Here is a 7,090-nt window from a genome sequence, read left to right on the forward strand (position 1 = left end):
TCGAGGGGGGAGTGAGCAAATTTGCAAAAGATTTGCTCAGCTGGAGGGTGAGATAGGTAGATATAAGTTATTGAAGACCCTTAAATGTTGGACCACAGAGTAATAGTTTGAAATGATAGGTGATAAGTGGTAAATTCTGGAGAAGGGGAATGCCATGAAGAAAATGGAGTAGGAGAAAGATTAAATGTAGAAAATGTGTAGGATAGATTAGCAGGGAATATATTGCAGGCAGGGATACAAGCTGGGAAGCCATTGGGGGCAAAGTAGGCAGTGGCATCACCAATCCAATGCCCATAGAGGTGTACTTAGCACAGAGATCAGTGGTGTAAGACACTGCTCTCCCTCTCAGGGCCCCAGATGTTTGAACAAGATCGAGTAAGGAACCAAAGGATTTTTTTTTTTGCCACAGGAGTAATGTACAGGCTTTTGTATAAGTAATATTTGGCATGTAGGTCTATGAAAGATAGTTTGAAAGGGAGAGAGAATGGTGACAGGAACATCGTTTATGAGCCTAGAGCAATATCCAGGTAAATTGTAATGGGGGCTTGTACTAGGTTGGATACTTTGAAAAGAGAAGTGGGAAAGATGCAAGAGATAGAGATTGAGTCAATAGGACTTGGTTAACTGATGGGTCTTAATTTATGGGATCAATGAAGAACCTTCGTAATTTCTCCCAAAGGCAATCCAGCCTGCTACTTTCCACTTCTTTAATTCTGTGCCCAACTTTTTTATTTGCAACATCTCACTGCTGCAATCTAGGGGTCCTGGGAACCCCAAAATTCAAGGGCAGAAGTTGCAGGTCCTGCCTTGAAAGAATTTGACTCAAGCCTTCTTTCAGTCAGAGATAGGGTTTATTAAAACACTGATTGAGGTGGGCAAGATTTTAAGAATCCACCCTTTGGTAAATGAGACCAACTCTTCACAGGAAAAAAGATTTGTGGGGAGATCTGGATGTGATCCAAGGAGTGGCCAATAACTTGGGGGGACTGGGAGGTAACAGAGAAGGGGACTAGAAGGAATTAAGGGTGGGAAGTGGTCTGGAGAGGTCCAGACAATGAAGGGCTGGGCTATCTTCTGGACATGGTCCAAGAATTTCACCTGTGTCTCCTGTAATCCCACCATTTGAACTTGCTACTTCACATCCTCTAACACTATCACTTTTGTCTTCCTAGTAAGCAAGTCAAATACCTTTCCACTATAAATTTCAAAAAAGGTTACATATACTTGAAGTTCTAACTTCTTATGGTTTGGTTTCTCTAGCATTAACAAGACATCTCGAGCTGCTAGAGCCTATATCCCTTTAGATTAGAACAATCTTGGTCCTTTGCTGAAAAGTCATCACCCATATTGTGAGTTTTTCCATGGCCTGTTTGACCATAAGCAAAACATGTGACCATACCCCTTTCAAATATGGTTTCTACTAATGGTCTAGTTGTAAACCTATAAACCATTTCATTAGGAGCTGAGTCATGGAAGGCATAATCAAAGGGAAATGTTTGGTTTTCTAGGTACCTTGTTAAGGCCACTTTTTTGTTTTGATTCATGGACCATCACAACATCTCTATTAGGGATTGTGATCACATCAAAGTCTTTCATTACTGTTTCTTTTTAATTGAGTGGTCGTTGCCTTATGAAAACACATATTCTGAATTCATCAATAGGATCTGCTGTTGTAAGTGGTCTATAAGCCAAGCTTCCTCTAAAGTCTCTCATCATACACTTGATTTCCTAATTTGGGTCTGTAGCATCAGCAACCCTGGGCTCTTTTTTTCTGTAAGTCCTTGTTGCTGTGGCTTCCTTTTCTCACATGTTTCTTTCAATTTCTGTACTTCCTCACAGCATTGGGTTTTGTCCCTGCATTTCCTTGTGTAGAGAAAGACTGTTCAGGAAATTGACTAGGCCATGAATGCTCAGAACCAACCACCCTACTGTCTCTTGCAGGGGCTCATTCTTAATAGGGGCCACAGTCCTGAGATTCTTCACAATTTTTTTTTTTTTTTACTTTGGCTGAAGGCATAGGAGGTAGGGGTGTTTCTGGGGTAGGTTCAATTTCTTCATCAGGTGCAAGGTCAGGGTTAAGTGAAAAGATGCTCTCCAAGGGGATCTCTTTGCCTTTTGGATTTTCTATCCGTTCAACAGTTACACTTAATCATTATCTCCATTTAATGGAGATTTAATGATGTATTCGACCTTGCTCTTTGTATTCTTCGTGCCTACCTAGCATACATAAGGCGATTAATAAAGGCATGTGATTTTTACATCAAAGCCAACAGGTGCTGTCTCTGTCTCTGTCTCTGTGTCTCTGTCTCCATCTTTCTCTGTTTGTCTCTCTGTCTCTGTCAGTCTGTCTGTCTCTCCTTTACATTGCCGTGCTTATCTCCACGTAAATCGCGATCTGGATCTTTCTAAAGTTGGCAGCTACCATCGCCACGGCATCGGGAGAAGAGGCTGAGGACGGGGCTGCTGGAGCTGGGCTGGGAAGGGCGGAGGAGGAGAAGGAGAGAGGAAGGATGGGGAGCAGGGAGGGCGAGGGAGAGCGAAGGAGGTCGGGGCGGCCGTACTACGACGGGTAGGTGATGGGGAGGGGCCAAGCTGCCAGCCTTTTCTGGGATGAAACGGTTACTAAGTTTTAATAAAAATTAGAGAAAGAAAGTAGGCTCAAATATGAGTGAGGGCCAGCAGCTAGGGTGGGAGAAGCAGGTTAGAAATTTAAGGCAAATATAGATTTCCTGGGGGCCTAGGGAGGGTAGGATCTATATCAGGATAGAGACTGTCCTCAGATAAGTACACAAAGCTATTCTGACCCAAAGTAGTTGCAAGTGAGGCTTATGTCCTACAGGCTAAAAAAGAAAGCTACTCCGTGTACCTGAATTTCTTACCTGTGTGGAGTTTCCAGGAATAAGGACCAGACCTGTCATTTCATTGGTATAAAGGACTCCCAGAGGAGCAAGCTCTTTCTACCAGGTGCAAATCTGCACCTTCTGTGCAATTTACAGTCTTAGAGAGTTGTCTAGAGCCCTGGTCATACCGCCAATATGTCGGAGGTGGGACTTGAACCCAAATTTTCCTAGCTTCCAGGCATATCTGTTACAATACTCTGCATCTCTTGTAGTTTATTTATGCCTTCATAAATCCTTACTGCTTGTAAGGAAGTACGTTTTTGTACTCAACAGAATTCACCTGAGATTGTGTTGTTATCAACACCTTATTCAAGGAAGGATAGGAGAGAGGAGATAAGTCTTTGTTCCTCCAACTATAGCAAAAGGCAAAGATCCCTAGACATGAGTTGGATAATAGTATAATATATCAATATCAATAATTTATTAATTAATCTTTGTTTATAATTAATTGATTAATATTAATAATAATCAATATGTTGGTTTTAAAATTATAATAAATACTTAATAACAAAATGTAATAAAAGTTGAATTATTGCAAAGCTATTGCGTTAGATGTTTGAGGGACACACTTCTTTGCTGCTACCCTCACACAGAGTACAAAAAATCCCTAGTTGTATTACTAAGTTAAAGCCTGGCCTATACTCCACCTTCTCCATGATGTCTTTCCCAGCCTTTCCAACCCTAAGTGATTCTTCTTTCCTCCCAGCTCCCATTTCATCTTCTTTTATATTTGTTGTTTGTTGGTGAGCATGTGCTACCTATATTGTTATTTCTTTGCCCTCTGCATCTTCTCTGTCTCCTCATCTTGACTGTAAAACAATGGAAGGCAAGAAGGATATGTCTTGTATCTCCCCCTATTCCTAGAGTAATCTCTTGAACACAGTAAGTGCTCAATTAATAATTATCATTGGTGCTTATGATGTTAATGAAATGTAGCCTGAGAGTTTGGCCTATTTTTAATCAATTAATGAATATATCAGTATGTATTAAATGCTTAGTATAGTCTAGGCTAGGGGTGGGAAAGCTGCAGCCTCTGGAGGCCACATGTGGCCCTCTAGGTCCTCAAATGCAACCCTTTGACTGAATCCAAACTTGACAATTTGTTCTATGAACAAATTCTGGACTTTAGGCACTGCGTTAAGGTCGGGGAATACAGAGAATTGTGGCCCCTGCCCTCAAGGAGCATATATTCGAATTGGAGAGACTAGTGACTTTAAGACAGAGTGATTGTATATTGAAGGGAGAAATAAGCATATGGAATATGATTGTGCAAATATATAGTGTAAGTATACAGGAGATTGGTGGCAGAGAGGGTACGGGGTGGAGGGGGGGAGAAATGTCCACTCTACATTGGCTCCTTTTGAGAGGCAGAGGCAAGGTTAGAAGCGCTACTGAAGACGCAATCTTTGCCAAAGCCACCAGATGGCACTCAGAGCTTGTGCTGCTCCAGCAGGATTTCACCCCAGAAAAATCCCAAGTCCTTGTGCACAGCCAAGGATGGCCCCCGATGGAGTCCCGCAACTTCCAGCTTTTCCTGCTAGTGCCACGGCCCGGGTTTCTCCCTACTCTCAGGGTATGAATACGTCCCAGACTATAATCTACACTGCTCAGCTTTTGTCTTATTGGAATTCTAATCTTCTTCCCAATTTATAGGTGCGTGTATGCAAAAGATAGAAGGGCCCCCAGAAACTATCTAATTCAGATCTCTCGTTTTACAGGAAGGAAATCGAGGACCAAGGAGATTAAGTGGCTCACCCTAGGTCACATAGGTAGTAAGAGCCAGAACTAGGATTTGAACCCAGATCCTTTGACTCCTGAGTCAGTATTCTTTACACTATCATAATTTCCTCTGCCCATGTGTTTCTTTGATGGTCAATTAAAAATGAAAGGGAAAGTAAAGGGTTACCATAATTAGGTGTTATAGTAGGATTTTAAACTTGAAACATGAGTAGATGGATTCAGTAAAGGGTCTCTAATTCAAAGTAATTGGGGGAGAAAAGCCCAGTCTGAATTAGTAAAATGTCTATAATTATAAATTATAAAGCATTACAAATAAAATATAGTTTCAGTAAGTTAAAGGACAGTTAAGCTAGTCTAACAAAATGTTGCCTAGAAAAGGGCCTTAAGGGTCTAACTTTAATGACTAGATAAAAATGTTTCTAATTAGCACAACTTTAAAAGTGCTTAAAACAGCTTTTCTTAGGTAGTAAATGTATGCATTTACATTATTAATTTGTGGAGGTGGGGGTGAAACTTTTTAAAATAGAAAGTCGAGGTGCAAATGGGCAGCTAGGTGGCATGGAATGTCCTCCATGAGCACCTTCTTCTTCTTCTTCCCCAACCAAAATCCGAAGACAAATTCAAAGGTTATTGTTATTAGGGCCTCATTGGAATTTGCCTCTAGGCAAGTAACTTAACTCTGTTTGCCTCAGTTGCCTCATCCATAAAAATGAGCTGCAGAAGAAAATGGAAAAACCACTCCACTATCTTTGCCAAGAAAACCCCAAATGGGGTCGTGAAGAGTTGGATATGACTGATGAAAGAGGTACTAATTACTGAGTCTTGCACATTCCAAATTAGTGGACCAAAAATGAATGTGGTTTTAATGTGGTAAAAATATTTTTTAAGTTTTTATGAGATGATCCTTTGAATTCATGACTAGATAGAACCCCACTAGAATATGTTGTTCTCTTGTAGAAACCAGAATTTATGTGGGATGTTCTTGGAGTGGGCTCTTTAGAAAACAATGGATATGATGAAATAGTGGGAAAAGAAAGCCTGCAAGTAAAAGGTTCAGAAATTAAAATCATTTGACTTGAAGCAAAGTTGTATGAGAGGTTATTTAATTAGCTTTAAGCATATTGTGAAGGGTGGAAGATGGTTAGGTTTCATCTTTGTTAGGTGGGAACCAGAGATAATGAGTTAAAGCTACAGTATGGCAGATTTAGGTTAGATTTAAGGAAGAATTTTATGACAATGAAGGTTGAACATTAGAATAGGTTACTGAGAAAAACTGGGGAATCTTTCTTTAGAGGGCTGATAAAAATCAGGATGGATTTGCATTTGTCAGGGATGTTTTAAGATCTGGAGTCCGAGGCAGCAAACTAAGGCATTTCTCTCTCAACCCTAAAAACCCCATCCTTATCTGCCTAACAATCAGCTACTTTGCATTTTGGTTGGGGAAGAAGAAGGTGCTCATGGAGTACAGACCAGGACACTTGCCATCAAACTCCTTGGAAACTGGACCAGCCACCATGCTGTCTGCATGGGGTGCTTCAGTCTCTCCTCTGTGTGGCAGAGAGCATTCTAAGTCCATGTCAAGCCCACAGGGGTTTATCAAGCATTTACTATTCTCCAAGCAATGGGGATACAAAAAAAAAAAGGCAAAACCAATCCCTGCCCTCAAGAGACTTGCCGTTTAATGGCAGAGGCAACCTACAAACAACTGTGTTTTATTTATATTTATATAAAATTTGAAATGACTATCACATAGTAGCAATTGCATGAGAAGAGATTTAAAGGAAATAGGACTGTTCCCTGTCCGAATGATCTTCCTGTGTGGAGTCATAGTAACCTGAGGTAGTGTTCAGAATCCAAATTGAGTTTTAGAAGGAAAACCCAGCTCAGCTAATTCAATTACCTATTGGGGCATTATTCAATATGTGGGTCAACTGTCATCCATATTATTTTTTTCTCTCTTGGAAGTTTCTCTCTGACTGCCAAGCAGATTTGGCACATTCCATTGCTCCCTAGACACTCTGTGATCAGCAAATGGGAACACTCTTAGAAAATAAAAATAATTGGGAAGCAAAGGGAGCATAAGACAGAAGAGTAAGGAGGAGGAGAAACAAAAGATTGTGAGGGACCTTCCAGCTTTGCTCTTCCCATTGTTTCACTGGATCCTACTCCTAACATTTTCCCAGTCATGGTTTTAGTGAATAGTAAAAGAAAGGAAAATGAAAGGAAAAGAAGTGAAAACCTTTTCTGCTACTCCTCATGTGGTTTCCCAGTCCCTCCTTCACAAAATCAAGGACTCTTGTCTCCTTTTTTTCAAATTTCTTATTTCCTCTCTTTTCCCAGACACTGGTCCAGAAAGGTATCCCTAGCATCTAGTTGTGAGGATAAAATAAGAATATGTATGTGTATATATATATATATATATATATATATATATATATATATATATATAT

At 40.4% G+C, this 7,090-nt stretch overlaps 1 pseudogene; it reads right to left on the reverse strand.

Annotated features, from left to right (window-relative positions):
- Positions 1-742: 742 nt before the first annotated feature.
- On the reverse strand, positions 743-3,026 carry LOC114043849 (annotated as a pseudogene).
- Between the last annotated feature and the right edge of the window lie 4,064 nt (positions 3,027-7,090).

This window comes from Vombatus ursinus, unplaced genomic scaffold, assembly GCF_900497805.2.
Source record: "Vombatus ursinus unplaced genomic scaffold, bare-nosed wombat genome assembly UNPS02014770.1, whole genome shotgun sequence".
In the NCBI taxonomy this organism is placed as follows: Eukaryota; Metazoa; Chordata; class Mammalia; order Diprotodontia; family Vombatidae; genus Vombatus; species Vombatus ursinus.